This window comes from Agelaius phoeniceus, chromosome 3, assembly GCF_051311805.1.
Source record: "Agelaius phoeniceus isolate bAgePho1 chromosome 3, bAgePho1.hap1, whole genome shotgun sequence".
Taxonomy (NCBI): Eukaryota; Metazoa; Chordata; class Aves; order Passeriformes; family Icteridae; genus Agelaius; species Agelaius phoeniceus.
The window spans coordinates 113,630,470-113,650,164 of record NC_135267.1 but is presented as its reverse complement, the minus strand read 5'-3'; the positions used below and the strand labels follow the sequence as shown (position 1 = coordinate 113,650,164).

Sequence of the window (19,695 nt, the reverse complement as noted above, 5' to 3'; positions counted from 1 at the left end):
TTGCATCTCTTTATCAGGAATAGTACAAATCAGCTTGTCCAGAAGCCAAAGTTCATGAAACACACACACTCATCATGTTTTGAACACCCAAGAAAACATTATTTATCATTTCATTTTTTTAAATCTGTGGTCTCCAGATACAGCAAAACAGAAACCAAAAATAGCAACTTTCACAACATTCCCTGATTCTGCAACAAATTCCATCAACCATTCTAAGTTCTGATCCTCAGGTCAAGTGAGACTGACAATAAATCTTAGGAAGGATTTGATATCGTTAAGCTGCAAAACCCAAAAATCCATTACAAAAGATTTATCTGAACGTATAAAGAACGAACCCAAAACCTTTCAGTCAGCATGGGGAAGGACAAAAGGGTGCCATGGCAGCCAGGGGAGGAAGGGGAGATCCCGAATGACCAAAGCCAGTTACAAAGCAAATATTTCTCTCTGATCTCACAACAACATTTAGGAAGGAATTTGCCCAAAAATGCAGTTACCACAGACATGGGGGTTTGCTTGTGAAGGAATGTACCAGAGCAGGCACTTACAGTTTGCAGAGCTCCACCTGCTTCTCCACATGGGGCCACTCCTTGAGCCCTGCTCAGCTCCGGAGCAGGATTTGGTGCCATGATCTGCTCTTTCCTCTGTTCTCATCAGCTGCCTGGAGAGAGGGGCAAGGAGAGGAAAAAACAGGGATGTGTCACATTGCTACAGCTTCATTTGATATTCTTTATAACTTTTCATGTCTGGCTCAGGTGGGGAGACAGTCCAGTTCTTTAATCAAACATTTTCAGACCATCCCTTTAGCAACTGAACAAAGCCATGACAGTTTTGCTCTCAGTTTGCCAACCACATGAGCAAGTTTGTTCCTACCTAGTTTATTTTTTAATTCTATTTTAGCCCATACATGCCATTTTTTCTACAAGACTTCCCTTCTTTTTAAATGAAAGGCTTCTTCTGAATATTTGACAAATGGAAGAATCCACCCTATAACACCAGCTATGCCAAGAATGCACCTGCTCTCTGTGAAAATACTTTGGCTGTCTTGAATGAGGTTAAATGTTAACATTTTCATTAGTCTGTAAGTTTTGGGGGTGCATTGGCATAAAAATAAAAAACAAACAAGAAACCCTGGCTATGACAAATTTTACTTTTTTTAAATTAAATGTGGCTGATGGGTATAAAGATTTTTTTTAAGTTTTTCTTTTATATTTAAAATTCTGCAAATGAATTCAAGGTGTCTAAGCCAGTTTAATAAAGAACCCCCATGCACAGAATTATAGCACAGTCAGGAAACCTCTGCAATCAAGGCTCCAAGGGACCCCAGATGTATTTAAACCAACCACAATCACACCATTAGCATGAGGTGCAAAAAGTGCCAAAACAAGACAAAAACACTGACAGCCCATATGTTTAAAAGCTTGGGTTTTGCTGTTGCTCAAAATCCTTCCCTCCCCACATACCTGTACATAATAATAATCATAATCACCATCATCATAAAAAATAAGCCCTCAAGATCAAATAGTCAGTGGTATCTTAAGAGAAAAGAAGACGACAGGCTTAGGAAACCAAATCCTTGTAATAAATAATATATGATGAGTTAAGGAGATGAACTGACAAAGTGGTGCACCTCTAATCTCTCCCCTGCAAGAGAGGGAAGAGCTGAATCACTTGCACAACATTTTTCTTTGAGTATGGTCAGGGGTTGCTCCTCCACTCCAGTTTCTCAACGAATATCATGCTCTACTCATTTCCCAGCCTAAGCCACACATCAGAGCAGAGCCAGTTTTCACCTGCAATTCCACAGTATAAAAATAAAATTTTGGAACATCCTCTTATTAATATATAATTATTTCAGGGCAGGTTTGACTTAGAGATGAGAGAGTCAAGCCAGTGAAGTCCTGCTGGACATCAAGGGCCACCTCCCTCAGGATTCCCAGTTATCCTTTATTCCAAACTTGAAATGACACCTCCACCTAAACAGCAATTTTAAATAACAAACTACACCAGGCAAAAAAAAAAATCCCACAGCGTGGCCAAGATTCCAGGCACATAAAGAAAATTAACTGGCCCATATTTCTGAGCAATAAAATCAATGTCACCTTTTTATACCTTCAGCCCCCTTGTCTAATGTCCCTCAGCAGATTCCTGCCAGTGCTGTGCAGCTATTCCAGGCAAGGCAGGGGTAAAACCCTGTGAGCAAGGGTTTCCCACCTTCCACCAGTCCCATCCTTCTCTACTGAACACATCCCTTCAGTTTTTCCTCTCTCAGCTTCGCCACCTGGGAAAAAAGCATCACTAAAACATTCAGGACCTAAAACCACAGGAGTGCACCAGCTTTTCCAAAAATATACACCCTCTAAGCAATAATTGTGTGTGGCACATCACACAAGAATTTGTTTTGTTAGTCCAAGAAAGAATTTCAATGTTAAAGACAAGGGGAAATAAAAGAAATAAAGGAAGACAAAAATAGTGTTTAATCAGTGATAAAGCAGTAGATTTCAAATTCCAAATTAATTATTTTTGACTTTATTTTGACTTTATTATTATTTTTGACTTATATTAGTACTGCAGAGATTTTTCAACTATGCAACAATCCCCAGAAGCAACTGTGCCCACAATTATGTCTAAATGGAGCTGTTACTGGTCAGCAGCTCAGAGGACCACACTGACACAGCTGAGACTCATAATCCAAGTCAAACACACACAAGTAGGAGCACTAAGAAAGTGTAAGAAGAGTATTAAGGGATTAAGAAAATTCTAGAAAAAAGCCATGTCAGTGGCAAATACAAGTAATTGGTTTTCCAAGTTTGACTCTTCTTCAGTGGTGTTAGGGACAACCCTAAAGAGAATTGAGAAATGAGAATATATTTTGCAAAACATTTGTTCACAACCCAGCACTTTTGCATTAAAATCAACTCACCTCCCAAATCCCTTTTCTCCTACGCCACATCCCACATTTATGTTTACCTTTTTCTCACTGCTGCTACATATTTTTTTCCTGCTGAAGTCTTTTATTTTCTCACCACAGTGAGAGTAGTTGCCAAAACTGTGGCTGGTTTGGCCTTCCCAGTGCATAGCAGTGGGAAAAGGAATCATCAGTGCAGCAACTGACAGCTATTGCTGCTGGCAAAGGCAGGAACTGCAATCGGATTTTAAAATGATTAAAAAAATAAAAAGGAAAAAAAAGGCAGGAGTGGAAAAGGGGGGAAGACACCATTTTTTCAGCCCAGCTATTTGAAAGATAATTGCTGTAATTTTGTCTCTCCTCAATCTTCCCACTAGGCAAGCTTACCGAGGAAGGCAAATTTCTGGTTCTTAAAAGTGCTATCATTCACACTTTTCTAGAAGAAGTTTGATTAGTTTGAAATCTACACTTGACCATTACAAAATTCTAGGACAAAAACTAAAAAAATGAAAAAAAAAAAAAGTCAAAGAAAGAGAAACAGAAAGACAGACCAAAAACCCCCAAAGAAAATAATTCAAACCCTATCCCCACTGCTGGAGAAAAGAAAAAAATATTTTCACTTTGTCTGGCACAGTGTTTTCATGTTTTTTAAATTGCTCTGTATTTTCACAGCTTCAGATATTTCTGAAGTACGGAATTTGCATTTTCTAGGTGGGGAACACTGCCAAAGTTGTTAATCCCAGGCAGATGTAAAGTTGCACCACTATATTGTGATGTGGCTCCTTAAAAACAGCCTAAAAACATTAAAAAACATAAAAAACCCACAAAAAACCAACCACCCAACAACCACCACAAATATCCACTAACCCATATGGTCAATAATTGCTGTTTAATAGTCCTCCTATTACAAACCTAAAAAGCAGCAGCCAGAATTACCAGTAGAGTATTAATAAACAGGAATGAGTTAATAGCGCATAAAGACCTTCTAGTGGAACAGTGGGGGAGTTGAATATTCTTTTCTTAAGTCAGCTGTAAGTAATTACTACATGGTGTGCTTCTGACTATTACCATAACAGAGCAATTGGACGTGAAGAATGGATAATAGTATGGACATGGAGGTATTTTTAGAATATCAGCAGTGAGGCAGGTAAATGCCCTACTCGGGCACAAACCTTTAAATAAGTTGAAATAACTTTTCCTAATGACACCTAGCCTGGGCAGATTTCTGAAAAGATCAATCTAATAAATTATTAAAGTAACTTTATAAAGACATGGCTGTGATATGTAAATAAGGGAAACAGCAAAAAAATTCCCAGCCGTTCAGCAGGCAGGCAGCACTGCAGTAAGTGCATAATCACAGGTTTCTGTGTTTCCTTTAGAGCAGTGCCTTCCTCTGTCTGAACAGGGACTGTGCTCCGCTCGCCTCCATTGGCTGCTCCGGTGCAAACTCCTGCATTCCATCAGGAAGGGAACTGTGAGTGCAGGAGTTGTGGGCCTTGGACAGCTGAGGTCATTCTCAGTGGTTTAATGATGCATCCCATCTGTTTTAAGATACCATTGTGGGAGCATTCAGGGAGACACAGCTCCACGTTCCTGGGACCATCCAGCAGCTAACAGCAAGTGCAGGAAAGATTTTGTCCATCCACACAACAGATGCTGCCATATAAAACCAGCCTGAGCCTTAATTCAGAGAATAGTAATTTTAGAAATGCACTGAAACATAATTTAAGGAGTATTTTGAATTTTTCAGGTCTTTCTCCTGCTATGTTGCTACACAGGGCAGATGTTGATTTTTCAATTTGCAGGTTTGTTAAGCATCATGGAATGTTTTGGTTCTCAATCAAGAATATTCTTCCCAAGTGGTTGCAAAGTCCTATGCCTGAAAATAAATGCATGTCCTTTTGTTTCTTAGCAGCACGTGTTCTGCATTCAATAGAAGCAGAAAAATAAAACTGATAATGTGATGCTATTTGTTGGACCAATATATGCATTTTTAGACTTCAGCTCTCAGAATGCAATGTGTTTCCAGGTTATTGTCTACAAACACAGTCTATATAAGGCAAGAAGCAGTTTCATTCACAGGGTGTCATCCCAACAGCTCTACTCAGAGAATTCTGCACGGTGCTGTCCTTGGTGTTATGTCCATCTGCTGAGGTGCCCCATCACCTTATCAAAGCAACAGCCCCTGCACTGCTAACATTAATGGTGAACACTCTGTGCACACACATGGAATTCTAGGAAGAGGGAATGTTTCTCATTTGCATGCACACCAACAGATGGGGTGAAATAATTTTGTCTCCCCTAAAGACAGCAGAGATTGAGCTGCTGAGTTCCCCACAGTATTTCCCATGTTCAACAGCAGTTTCTGACTAATCTGCTGCAGTGGCCTTGGTATCAGTCCTGGATTTCTGTGTAGCAATCAGACAGAGCCACAGAAATCACATTGTGCCACATCCACCTCTGCATAAAGTTGCTGACTTGAGGGCATTTCATCAAGACGGGTTTGGCCCTTTGCAGTCTTCTGCCCCATTAAATCTGAAGATTATGTGTTGTTCTTAGTCACTCCACTGTTATCATAATGGAGAGATGATGTTATAATGCAGGTCAAACAAACAGCTAATTGTTCTTGGGCATGGCTTGAGCAGAAACAGAATGGAGAGGCTGGAGACATTAATAACAGTACTTGGTGCAATTATAATAGATAGCTTCTATCAGAGGATTTAAAATCACTTTGTGAGCCTTGCAAACACATTACTAAGTGTTTTTGATACTTCCATTTGAAAGTGAGACCATCATCTTAAGACCAGGCTGATACATTTAGATGCTGGAGCAGGGAGAATGTAAACATTCAGAAACATACAGGACAGAAAGCAAGCCTTGGAGAGTCAACTCAGAATCAAAGTTTGTGAGTGTGTTTATAAACAAACAATCTCAATAAAAAGCAAACAAATAGGCAACTCTGAAAGAATAAAAAAAACACCCCACATATGGACTAAAGTTTGGGGGTTTGTGTTTTGTGTTTTCTTGCCCCAAAATTAAAACAACACATTTGCTACATTGGCACAGAGAAACTCATGTGAGTGGTTGGAGCTCTCCAGTGCAGACCAAAACTCAGCACGTTGCAGGAGCAAGCTTTCCAAGAGTAAGGAGTTTCAAGCAAAGGACTGATGTCTCACAAGCCCAGAAAGATTTTGGGGTATTTCTGGTACTGCAGACACACTCATACTTAGGCACACATTTATTAGAATATTAAACAACAATACCTCAGGCTATATCCTGTATGGAAAAATTCTATGGAGAGGTAGAGACTTACAGCCTGAAACAGGCAAAGCTGAGAGAGGATGAGAAAAGACAGAAGTCACAAAAATACAGCCAGAGTCAAGGTCACCCAAACTGACTCAGAAACTGATTATGGGCAGAATAAATCTGCAGCTCTGGAGCTGACGTGGGAAGGAAAGGAACAGGGGAGGACAAGGCAAAATATGAAAAATAAGGTGACTTAACACTGCTGAAAGAGTTTCACCACACGAGAAAACAACACAAAAACTGATCTAAGAAACTGTCAGCCAGGAGTGAAGGCACAGAGTGCACGAGAGCAGGGTAGCTGCAAAGACAAACATTATTCTCTTTCAGTGGACAGCATTGCAAAAATATTATTGCCTAAGCTCCCTGCACCTTCCCATTCCCCAGCCACATTGTTCAGAGGTCCTTCTGTAAAGACCAGGAGGGATGCAGTCAGCAAAAGAAGACAACAGAGGCATTAGCACTTGTCTAGGATATTTAAGGTATTTATGAAGAATAGAATTCAATTGTCTAAATTATCAGCCCTAGGGAAATTGTTTTGGAGTTCTCATTCAAGCTGCTACTCAGGATGTATTTTGTCCTTCAGAACAACCTGAAGCCTGTCCTGCCATGTGAATTCTTTGAAAATAAGATAATGGATTATTTTAAAATGATTCTTCAGGAAGTCTGGGTATATTTTAAAGTTTTCCAGTGAGGCACTCTGGCCTTAAATATTCCAGTTTAAAACAAAGTGGAATCACTGAATCAGTAATTATATGCAAAAATATTTGGGTTAATAAAACACAGACACATTATACATTTCCATAACTTCCAGAAGAATCCACCAGTCATCTGACACCACCTTGGATATCTCTTGAGAAAGTACTGAGCATATTCCAACCTCCCTCAGGTATGAGCTCAGTGCTAAGGTGTTTAAGGTCCGTGATTATGCATCATTTGCTCAAAATGGCCTATTTTTGCTTTCATGCTCTTGAATGAGATAGTAAAATGGAATACTTTTTGAGAAAATCAGAACTGAATCACTCATGCATGGCTGCAATCATTATTTGTATTTCACTGGCATCTCAAGAATTCAGGCAAAAGTGGGACACTCGTCTTGGAACATGGATTAAGAGACATCACCTTCCCCAAAGACCTTTTACTTAGATAAGAGACACATGCATGGGAGGAACTCCAGGGCATCCCCACCTGATATCATAGAGAGACATCAATTTATCTGAGCCTTTTTAAAGTACGCAAAAAAACCCTGCAAAGGGTGGTGAGGGAAGAACTCCAGAGACTGAAACAGTTTTTAACTGTTAACTGGATATCTGGAGGTTAGACAGGCAGCAAGGGCTATCATACACTGCAATAGTTCCCAGCTGTCAACTGGGGACACCCAGACCAAAATAACCTTTACAAGGCACTGCTCTCCCACTTCAGATAAGTTTTCCACATTTTTACCACTGCTCTTGGCCGGAATTGGCCACACACAAGTGCTGTTCCTCTCTCACCCTGCACTGTAGTGTGTGTGTGCTGGGACTTAAGTCCAGCTCCTGATTTCACACAGGGGCTGGTACCCATCACTCATTAACTGAGCAAAGCTGACACCAGCCTGATCCTTAGAACACAACAACCAGGCCTCCTTTGACTCCCCTGCACTGACAGGATGACCTGGAAATATGCCCACCTTTTCTTTCCCTGGTTTTCCTTCAGCTGCTGCAAACACACACTGCATTTTCCTCCTCTGTTCTGCAATCACTCCTTACCCTCCAAGCACACTTTTTTCCTTCTCCCATCTAATCCATCCTCCATAATTCCATATTTTCTTAAGATCGTCTCCTCTTTGCCAAGTTTTTTAGTTACCCCTAACAGGCCATCCACTACAGGTACCATCATTTGCCCACCTGATCACATTTCTCTGGGTATGGCAGAGTTGGATGGGGAATTTTCATTTTCTCCTAATTCTTCACTATTTTTGTTGGCTGTCCCCAGGCTTCTTGAAATAAGGAGGAAAATTGTGCTCCCCTGCCCCATCCTCACATGGGCTGTTAAAGTTCAAAATTTATGGGAACTGAGCATGCAAAATCACTCCTGAAGACCAGAACTGACCATACTCTGAATGAGGAGACTTCTTAGAGGAAAATTAAGATTTAATCCACTTAAAGCACGCCACTCAATTGATAGTCTGTGTGGCACTGCATTCACTTATCCAACGGCACCAAAATAACACAGCAATTACACTCATAAATGAAATACTATATACAAAGGATTAGCTCAAGCTTTCTGAGAAGAATTGGACACTCTAATAATCACACAGCCTGTCTAAAAAAACTAAATAAAGAAAAAGTCTCCCCGACATGCACGACTTATTGACATTTACATAGTGCCAGTACATAAGCAAATATTTTAACCTTTATCTGCATTTCAGTATTTGTCTTAGTTTCTAATAATCACTTTAAGCAGTTCCTAAATTAAATGCTGCTACACTACTCCTCAAAACAGCAAAACCAAAACAAAATATAAGAACATTATGTTAAAGATGTAACAATCAGCAAAACCAATGCAAAACAAAATACAAGAACATATTTTAAAATATGTAAAAATCAGCAAAAACATTGCATAAAGCCATTATTTTTCACTGGGCTTTGTTGTGACAGTTACCATGGCCAACCCATTAACATATTTGCTGTACAAGTATGGTCATTCCACGGCCTTAATTAACTTTCAAGTGGAGAGTGCTGCGGCTTTACCACTTATTAAATATCCACTACAATAAGTTACAGTTTTACCCTTCCAACCTCACTTAGCCAAGACACCCAGAAGAACCAGCTTTCCATCTGACTGTAATTTTGTAATTGCTTTTTACTGAAATTATGTTGAAACTGGACCCCCTATGTAAATGTATTTTGCCTGGTTCATCTAAAATTGGCCACCCCTAATCAGATCTGGTTGATATTTGATTGAATAAGTGGAAAATTAAGTTCTGATAATGCTGTGCTTTTGCCTCCCTTTCATTATGTATAATGTAGGCATTTTGGGTCTGGAATCTGAAAGCGTGCCCCCTAGAGAACAGCAGCGAGGCTCGGGAATGCTGCTGGGAAAGCCGAGCCGCTCCGAGAGCAGCACACAAACAGCGCGGTTACACCGAGCACGGCTAATTCCAGCTTTATTCGGGAAGAAAGCGCCGCGATTGGAGATGAAATCGAGGCAGAATTAGGGTTTGTGATTAGCTGGGCTGAGCTGCTGAGGTGTATTCATCATGATATCATTATTTCCACGCGTGAGCATCAGAATGCCCTGTGTGTTTAAACTTGTACACTGCCGGCTAAAAGCAACCGGATCCACCTCCACCAGGCGCTCGCAGGGTGGGAAACACGGCTCGGGCTCGGGGAAAAAATAATTCCACAAAGGGAACATGTGAAAAGGCCACAGGAGTGCACCACTGAAAAATACATAAAAATGCTAATTTCCCTAAACTTCATCTTTGGATGGACTGAAGCATAAGTGAGAACTTCAACAAAGCTATAGAAAAAGATGACAGGTCTGAGTTTCAGAAATTTAAGACAGCAGTAGGATTAGACACTTTGGGTTGTCTTCGCATACATTTCTTATGGGAGTTAATTCCATTTGACATGCAAGACCAAAGCAAGATTACAGAGGCATAGCCCCATGGCGAGGTGTATGCTGTAGCTAAAAGCTGGGATTTGAATAATTGTGCAGGCTTACTCCAAGAATCAGGCGAGAACAGAATGAATGGATTATTACAAGGAACTTTGTACATTTTTAACTGCTGGACTTAATAAAATACCCTGTGTGTAAGACTGGTATTATGGTCCTTTGCACTCACTCTAGTTGAAGTTTGTGGTAGGATCTATCAAACAGGAGAAAACACAGAAGCTGCTAAAAAAGAATGTGCGATGAAAAACTGGGCAGGGCTGTGCCCCACGCCATCTTCTGAAGGAAGCAAATTTGGAGAGCTTTAGTTCAAAATATTCAGGCCCTAAAAAGTTAAAGGGAATTCATTTCCTGCATAAGAGAAGGTTGAAGGTACGCAAGAGATTGGATGGAAAAAATGAGGGAACAGAAGAAAGAGGAAAAAAGAGGAGAAAAAAAGAGGCAAGTTTTTATTTCACTGTTTCAGCTTGTTAGCCAGATCATTTATTACGGAGAAAGATTACTAATCCACACATCATTTTTTTTTAAATTGACCTCTTCCCTTTGTGTCTGTGGAAGCACTTGTCTGTAAAAGGAGGTAATAGCTGACTGCTCCTTAGAGTCAGTGATGCTTAATTAACTGTCCAGTGAGAATTATTGAAATACTTATATAATTCTTATTTAGCACTCATTAAAGTGAGGGATACAAATGCTGGACAATGAGAGGTTCAGGAAGGCTTTGAAAAGAGGGAGTTAGTACTCTAATAGCAAAGAATTATGAAAGCCTGCCCATTAACAGTAATAGAGCAGACCTTTCATTTTAAAAGTCACTGACTCAGATCTGGACTTATTTGATATTTTTTTAAAAGCTCCTTCATCCAACCCCCAGCAATAGACCATCTCCTGCCATTGCTACCCAGAGGTGAGCCAAGGAGGGAACTGGAGCTCCTCTCCTTCTCTGTGCCACGGCTGTGGCTGCTCAGGCCACGCTCCCTCGGCTGGTTTGGCACAGCTCCTGCCCCCAGCAGCCCCCCAAAATTCACCCTCTCAGCAACTGAGAGGCCCCAACAGGTACAACAGAACCAGTGCAATGACTTGTACCACATTAGTACCAGCAAAATATGTGGACTGTCTTACAACAGGACTTTCCTTGCATACAACACATTCACAATTATCACTGCATAGAAACAGCATCTCAGGCGATTCCCATTTTGCCCTAAAAAATAATCTCCACTTCATTTCAATGGGTGCTTTGGGAGCATGTGATGAATAGCCTGAATAATTTGGCAGCTTCTAAAATGGAGATGAAGAGGCTGCTGGGTACCCAGCAATGGCAAGATTCAACCCTACCTGTAACTCACTCTGTAACAGGTTACTGTACAGAAAATGAACTAAATTCATCAGTACCCTCTGTGAGACAAAAAGAAAATGCATCTGCATCTGATATGCCCAATCAAATCTCTTCAGAAATAGATCATTTATAAGAATTAATTGTCCCAAGTTCAGAGGGCTTCTTGTTGCCCAGCTGAGTTTACAGAGGTCCCATGGATCAACAGTTTGTCCTCAGAAAATTCACCAACAACAAAGAGCAAGTTCACCATCCCTGTTTTGCAGGTTTGTTCCCCCACACAAGGTGTGCTGCATTCCTCTCTCCAATATTGATATTGTCAAAAGTTCTTGAATGTACAGGAATTCACTTAGAAATGAAGCTCAGGTCTCCTTTCTATTCATATAATGATTGATGAAACACGAGGGAAAATAAATTGAATTATGTTAAATCTCCCAGGGAAACATAATTAAGCTGTAAAGCATTCCCTTGAAATCCTCGTAGCACTCAGGCTGTGTCTCCTACTACATGATCAATAATAATATTAAAGGCAATTATTTTGAAGGACTGGCATGAACTTTCAGCTTTTACTATGTTTTATACTATTAAAAGCTAAGGATTTGCTTGGCTCCTATATCTGTGAAATCCTTCTATAATTCCAGCACAAGGCTTCTAATGCATCATGGATGGGACTTTTTCCTTCTTTCTTGGTACCTAATGCAGCTCTTAATTCTAAAATCTGTATGTCTGTGTATAGTTCAGTAGATACTACAGAATAGTTCAGTAGATACTACAGTTCAGACACTACAGAAACTACACTGAACATAGCAAACATTAGTCCCTCACCCTAATCCAGAAACTGGCCAATTGCAGGGATTATATGCTGGTTTCAATCCCACTTTAACTGGAGTTCTAAGGATTAAGTATCTGTACATGTTAATTTGATTAAATGACCACCTGTGCCTACATCACCAAATCAAAACATGGCCAACACTTCCAGTTTGCCAAGCAGAAGATGAAGCAAGAATCCTGGGAGAAAAACCACAGCAGACATCTCAAAAAACCTGGGGATCAGGAAACAGTAGGAAGAAATAAAATTTGATACTAGAAGGAAATAGTACCAGCAATTTTCTAAAGGAATTTTGTCATAGATGGAATTTGTGGACAAAAAGGCCTGGCAAAAAAACTTGGCTGGTGAACCATGACTCTTATTATTGCAACAAAATTAAGTAGACAATGATTGCGTGCTATTAATACCTACAGATAAATATAAAAAATTAGTGTGTCATGCACATGTATTTTTAGTACATATATTTATGAATGCATATGAAAGACTATAAATATATCCTGGTTTTAACACATCTTGACCAGAAACAGTAATTGAAATGCAATTGTGAAAATGACATAAAAAGCGAGACAGTTCTGAGCAGCTCTAAAATTCAATCCCAGGCACCATCCCTAAAGAGTGACCAAGACTTTCATCAAATGTCATAAGCTCTGAGCTGGGGATTTTTTCAAAGAGAACTCTCACTGGGCAAACAGCTTCCAGTTCCAGGAACGCTTGTCAAGCTCACAGGTAAGGAAGGGAGATGGACTTCTCAAATGAATTTGAAAGTATATATTACAAAGAACACAAAAGGCTTCCTCAGAAAGCAGACACTGGATTTGGAACACTAAATACTATTATGAAAGCATCAAATAGAGCAACAATAATTAGAATACCTTGGTATTCTGGAAACTGCAACAATAGGCGTAAGTACCAGGATCCAAGATGTAAATAAGTTGGGCATTTTCTTGTTCTTTTAATAACAGAGGCATTGAGAAGGCAAATTTCAGACCCTGCAGAAGAAGGCACATAATTTTTCCACAGAAAGATTCATAAATGAGTTTCATCCTAAGAAAGATCAGAGTAAAATATATGAAGCAAGATGACATAATGGGCTGTAGCTTAAATGCAGCCCCCAATGGCCCCCTGTTCTGCAAACCAGGCTGTGGGTAATTGAATGTAAGACGAAGCAAAAATACAGAAAAGGCCAAGCTGGAGAATAAAAATGCAGTGTGTGTAACAGCACTGAGAGGAGTACAGCTCTGTAGAACTGATTAATAAGAAGAGCAGTGAACAGTACAGAGTGGATTTGCAGAGATTAGAATGTTGCAGGCTTTGTCCAAAAGATTGTATGAAGTTCTTATTGGTTTTGAATTTAAATAGGGTAAAATTTATCTAACACTATTAATGCTTCCCTTTGACCTTTAAATATCTCTTGCCTCCATCCCCAAAAAAGGACACTTTAAAGCACAGTGTGTTTACCCTGCACTGTTTTTTATACCTCCTGCACGTGTGTCCATGTGCACACATGTGCACAGCCTCTCTTCCATTCCTCTGCACTGCCACAGCCATTGTGGACAAACTGATTGACACTGGCAGCCAAAATCATGAGGACACACACTCTGATAAACCTTTGGAGTCATGTTCCTGCATTGACAAGGGCAGAAATTCCAAACAGGAGACAGCAAGGGAGGGACTTGGGACTTTTTCTCTCAAAGCTCTCACAAACAGCCCAGTGGGTTGGGTGATGTAGCACATGGCAGCTCCACCTCGGAGAAGTTTAAGTCAGCAGGAAGACATTTTTACAAAAATAGGAAACATAAAAATGGACTGGGCAGTAAAACTGAGAAAAATATTCAGAAAAATCTACAGGCAGCAACAGGACACCGAGTGACGATGGCAGCATCATAAAAATACAACATTCATGACAAGTTAATGACAGAGTCCGTCATTACAGACAGAATTAAACATTTAATGGATAGATTGCAGGAAAGGCATGAGAATGGAGATTTAATTCTCTGGTTTTAATGCTGCTTTCAAGACGTCTCTGAGACAAGACTACCATGGATCAGCTACTGGGTTTTGGAGAACATACAGCTCTTCCTCACATGAGATAAGAAGTTGTACTCAGTCTGGAAACACTCACAGGGGTGAGTGGGATAAGGGCAAAACAGGTGGGGTTTCTTTTCATCAAGGTGAAATATTTTCCATGGACTTAAAACCAGGAGAGAAAGCCACAAAGACAAAGAGTGTTCCTAGGGCCAAAGCACATTGGGACTAGCTAAGAGAAGATATGAACATATTAAAACCATCCAAGCCCTTTGATCAAACCATGTTACCAACAACCCAACCTCCTGCCATTGTGAAGGAGTCAAGCAGGATGTTTAAACTGCAGCCATACCAAACTGGGTTTTCTCATCTAACTTTCCCTGTCTAAAAAAATGGAAACAAGACACCCCTCTCCCTACGGAGCCTGTGGAGGGGGACAGGCACAGAACAAAGGGAATCAGCCTGAGGAGTGACCATGCAGAGCCATGAGAATTCATCTAGAACATGGTATTTGGGAGGAGAATTTCCCATTACACACACATCCAGAAAGCTGGAGAGTTGGCTTAGGCACATCTCCCCTTCAGCCAGCCTGAGCTGGTGCTCCTCTGAGCAATTTGGATATCTCTGTGAATGCCCCTCTGGAGTTTGAGTAAATTTCAGGCTTTGGAAAAAATATACATAATCTGTTTAACAGGTAAATTATTAAAGAAGACAATAGTAATTTTAAATGTAGGTTTTCCAGCCTCCACACATGCTCACCAATGGCTTTTCCTATATACAAAGCTGACTGAAGGGAGGGGTGGGATTGAATAACAAATTGGTGTGATACAATCACATCACTCACAATCACATAATGGACTATATCCCAATTTTCAAAAGGCATAAAGTATCCTCATTAATACGATAAGTGCAGCAGTCAAATCAGTACTATGATTTTATCAGGGTTTTTGACTGTACATGAATTAGAATATAAAATGCATACAGAATTTTTAATGGGAAGGCTTTAACATTCTATGAATGTATTTCTCACTGTCATTTACATCACATTAAAGTGAAATTCCACATAAAAGCAGAAAGAGAATACTCCACGTCCTAAATTACAGTTTTTCATAGTTGTCATGTCCACATACTGGGAATCTTATTCACAAGCTGTAATAATATCTTAAACCTGAAAAGGGTGCAGTGTTGCTCTGTTTGTTTGCTATGGCTGGCAAGTGGAGTTGTCACACAACAAGGCCACACGGTCAGGATGGAGCCTACAGAGATTTTTTGGGGGATGCAATTGTATTCCCTGCCCGTGCTACAACAGGTTGCTAAACCCTACTTCTCCTTCTTAGCAGGGCACCAAAACTGTTACCATGTTAAGAGAGATGTTACCATCTTTTTTTAGCTCTTTTCCACCTGGCTTTCAGAACATTAGTTTAAAACAAAGTTTGCCAACAATTATTTTTCTTTAAACCCAAAGGGATGCAATTTAGTCTTCTCTAAGAGTGCACTATTTCTGTATGCATTAAATTTTACCATGAAAACCAGCAATATCAGTTTTTACAATCTGTTTTCTCAGATGCAGTAGTTTCATGCTGCCTCAGATTTGACTGATCTCAAAGAAGAAGAGGCTGTAAACTCAGATTTGTTTCATACTCAAACCACGTGGCACAGACCAAGCCATGTTTCTGACCAATATATTCTAGCTGGTCTGAATTTTCCTTCCCTCGTTAGTTCCTCCTGCAGGAACAGCAGCCACTGGGTGCTTCCCCAGGTGCTGAACACACAGGAACCCCAGAAACTCTTAGGGCAACATTGATATTCAAACCTGGACTCCATTCCTTGATAATGCAGGTGTTTATTTACTTTTTTTGTAATGTTCTGAGGTTGACAAAGACATTGCTAATGTGGGATAAGCTGTACAATTCTAGGGCATACCCCCTCAAAAAAAAAAAAAACACCTGGACTTTATATTGTGGAAAATCATAAGGTCTTCTTTTCTGTTCTCATTTTCCAAATATTGAATCTTAAACCTGTTTGTGCTGCCTCCCCTCTCCACACCCAAGACGCACTGGCATCCAAAAGCACTTTTTTCAGCCTATTAGGATACAAATATTTGGGGGGAGGAAAGATATGCAGTATCTAAGCACCTGGGGAAAAAGCCCAGGAAATATTATTGGATTCATGATAGAAGCAGCCACAGCCTCAGCTGCATCCCCTGCCTGTGAATTTACAGGTACATTCAGGCTGCAGAGCAGCAAATATCAGCACTGCTATATTCAGGTTCTAGGAACCATTTATCCATGCCAGGGCAGGAATGTTACTCCTTGAAAGAACCACACAGGTTGTTGCATATGATCAGTGCTGGCTTTAGTACTGCATAAATCACTACAAGACTGGGGCCTGTTATTTAGTCAATGCAAAATAAAAAATTTCTAGGAAGCGATACCTCCTGCAAGCGCCTTTTTGCAGAACAAACACTCTGCAGAGAAGGAGATAGGGAAGTGAGAGTGGTGCCTCTGCCTGAATGTGCCAGGAGCAGATGAGGAAGGAAGAAACTCCCTCCCTCCCTTCTTTTGTCTCTGTCCTCAGTACACACGACCACACGTCCCCAAGTCATTGCAAGGCTGTATTTTAAATAATCATCATTTCAGCTGCCTTCTGTACTCTGTCATATTGTGCAGTTTTCACCAGGAAGAAGTCCAAGTACTCCTAGCAGGCATGTCCCACTATTGGGAATGAGGACTTGGGAAGACCTACCACTGGCTAAAGAGCTGCAGAGGAACAGCAAATCTCACTCATCACAGGTTTCTTAATCTGCCTGAATTCTTGTGTGAAGGTCTGCAAGTCAAGGTGTGACTCTGCTGCTTCAAGTCATTCTCCTCCTTGCCAAAATCTGTGTTGAAACCTCATTTCTATTACCCCATGTGTGGCTTTTTTTTTTTTTTTGACCTCTACTTGCTATCCTTCCTAATTCCAAACACTGTAGAATGAGAAAATACTGAGAGTAACTTGGGGCAAATATTTTCAAAATTCATTCTTTTGCTGTTTTCTGTCAGTCCTGTAACTCCTTGATGTTATCTCCAGGTTATCAGCCCTGATCAGGGCATGGCATTACTGAACATCCCACAGACAACACTTTACCCAGTCAGCTTTCACCTTGCTACAGCCAGAAATTAAAAATATTCTGATTCTTGGGCTATGAGAAATCCATGCAAAAGCCAGTGTATTTCCACAGCTGATATGGCTATTTAATAACCGAATATGAATCCCACAGGTGTCCCCTGTTCCCGAGGCAGGCAGGAACCCTGCGTTGCTGGGGCGTTAAGTGGTGTGGTATCAGTTTGCAGTATCATCTCTGAGGTGAGATATGAAACACAGGGCTGATCTCTAATCCTATTCATGAATCTCAGGTATATTCTAATAAGTGTTAAGGCTGGCAGGCTGCACAGGATTTAACGTTGACTAAATCAGTTGCAACCCCAAAACCTACTTTGCAGTTTCCCTTGTATGTAGAAATGATCACATCCAGTTCTAAAGATGCTGGAATGTTGCAGTTTAGGGAGGACACTGGCATGGTGGAAGTGCTGCATTTCTCTCCAGATGAGTTCCAAGACCATTTTCAAACCTGACCTTCTAAAGTAAGCAGTGAGACCAACCCTCTCAAGCCTAGGTCTGAAAATTACGTTTTTGCTACTAAAAGGGTTATTTTACAGCTTTTTAGTGTGGAAGACACATAAATATTAAACATTTCACAAGACAAAGGTACAGAAGCAGTATTTTGTAATTTTAAATACAATCTTTTTTGTCTTTCAGCATCTTTCACTTCTTCCTGTGAATGCCTTCAGTTCTAACGAGATATAACAAATGAAATAAACATGAAGAAAAAAGAAAATCACAAACAAATGGGTAAAAATCGTTTTTACACATAAAAAAATATACAGTAAGTTGATGACTTAGTTGGTTTCTATCAGAAATTCAATGGGTGCATATGAAAAATCTGATCAGCTGTTTGCATGTAAGAGATATGTGAATCTTGCCTTTACTTGACATTTTCTGATTAGGATTTTAGGTATTATTTCTGATGTTTTCTCAGATTGACATCCATGGTCTACTTTGATAATGAATACCCCAAGAGCACAGAGACAAGGCTGGGTCTCAGAAGCTTGGAGCATTTCAATCAAAGATGGTTTGTTAATAATAAAGTAAGAAAAAAAAGCCATTTGCTTCTTTTGCAGTGACTGCAGCGCTGACCCTCTCTTGGTCCTGCTAGGCCTGTCTGAGCAACAGCAGAGTTCAGTGGTAATTAAAGCAACAGTGTTGTGAAAAAAGTGTGAATTACTTTTACAAGAAGACTTGGATGTTGCTACCGACTGACAAAGCACAGCAGGAGAACTCTGCTGGATATTAAAGAGCCATGGTAGTCACTATATTGTAAGGTGGCTTTGCAGCACAATGCAAAATTGTGACTTTTCACAAGTTTATACCACAGGAACCATTTGAGTTATCGGCTCAAAATTTTGTATGTTTTATAAGGAATACAGCAGACACCATAAAGGTGTCATGCCTGGTAAAATCTGGTCTTGTTTAAATTATGTAGACCCTAAATTCAATTTTTACCTTTCAATTATGACTTCACTTAGTAATTATTGCAATATTACAGCCTGAAGTGTTGTGCAGAATTACAGAAAGGGCTACATACTCCGACATCTCTCAGCAAATTAGTACACTGTCAAACAGCCTGAATTTCCATTTTGACATTTTTAAAACTCAAAAGCACAGCACCCCACCTTTTTGGCATCTCACAGAGAATTATACCAGGTATTATACAGCAGCCCTGTACTGTATAAATATCCTTTTAAGACAACATGGTTGTGTGAGGCAACACAAAGGACCAGTTCTGACAAATGCTTCACTATCTCAATGTTTCTTTATAGTCACTGGGAAAAAAAATGCATGTACCAGCAGTTTATTTTCCTGTTAGAATGCAGTGAGAGCAGGGGACAGATCCTGAAGTTACTTTTGTGCATATTCAGAGCCAGTAAAGACAGCATGTACAAATGCAGCCATTGCCATCATTCCAAGAAAATAAAGGTTAGAACTCAGCCTGTTAATCCACAGAATAAAGGGAGGGAATCTTGACCACAATGGGATGGTGCTGTCCCTCAGGGTGTGACAGGATTGGATTCAACAGTCAGGACAAGGAGCCCCAAATTAGCTCCCAGTAGAATGTCAGGAATTTACATAATCAGCAATATAAAATTCTCATGGTAAGATTCACTTAAGAGCTTGAAACAGCACATAAGGATTTTTCTATATATTTTTCTATATATTCACTGGTACCTACTTTGAACACTATTGGCCTTACTCTGAGCAGTCCAGCTAATTTGCAATTTACACAAAAATCACAAAGAGGGGATATTTACTTGCCTGAACTTTCCAAGTGAGGCTTGGCACTTTTTGTCCCAGTACACAAAAGTCCAATGGAATTGTGATAATCCACAGCCCCATAAAGAAACACAGTTCTGTATCTGGTGTTATCCCAGGGGTAGAAGCCTCATTGCCCCACAAAAAAATTCTTCCTTGCCAAATTTTTGAAAGATAGTTGGTGTGTGTTCTTCACTATTTTAAGGTAAAGGCAGAGCCTGAGTGGTCCACAGGGAA

General features: G+C 40.1%; 1 long non-coding RNA gene across 5 annotated transcripts in view; it reads right to left on the bottom strand.

Moving 5' to 3' along the window:
- Positions 1 to 19,695, bottom strand: part of LOC143693651 (uncharacterized) — a 435,266-nt gene that overhangs the window by 142,412 nt on the left and 273,159 nt on the right. For all 5 annotated transcript variants that reach the window (XR_013181588.1, XR_013181589.1, XR_013181591.1 and 2 more), the window contains exon 3: positions 546 to 658. This is a non-coding gene — a long non-coding RNA (uncharacterized LOC143693651). The remainder of the gene's footprint in view (positions 1 to 545; positions 659 to 19,695) is intronic.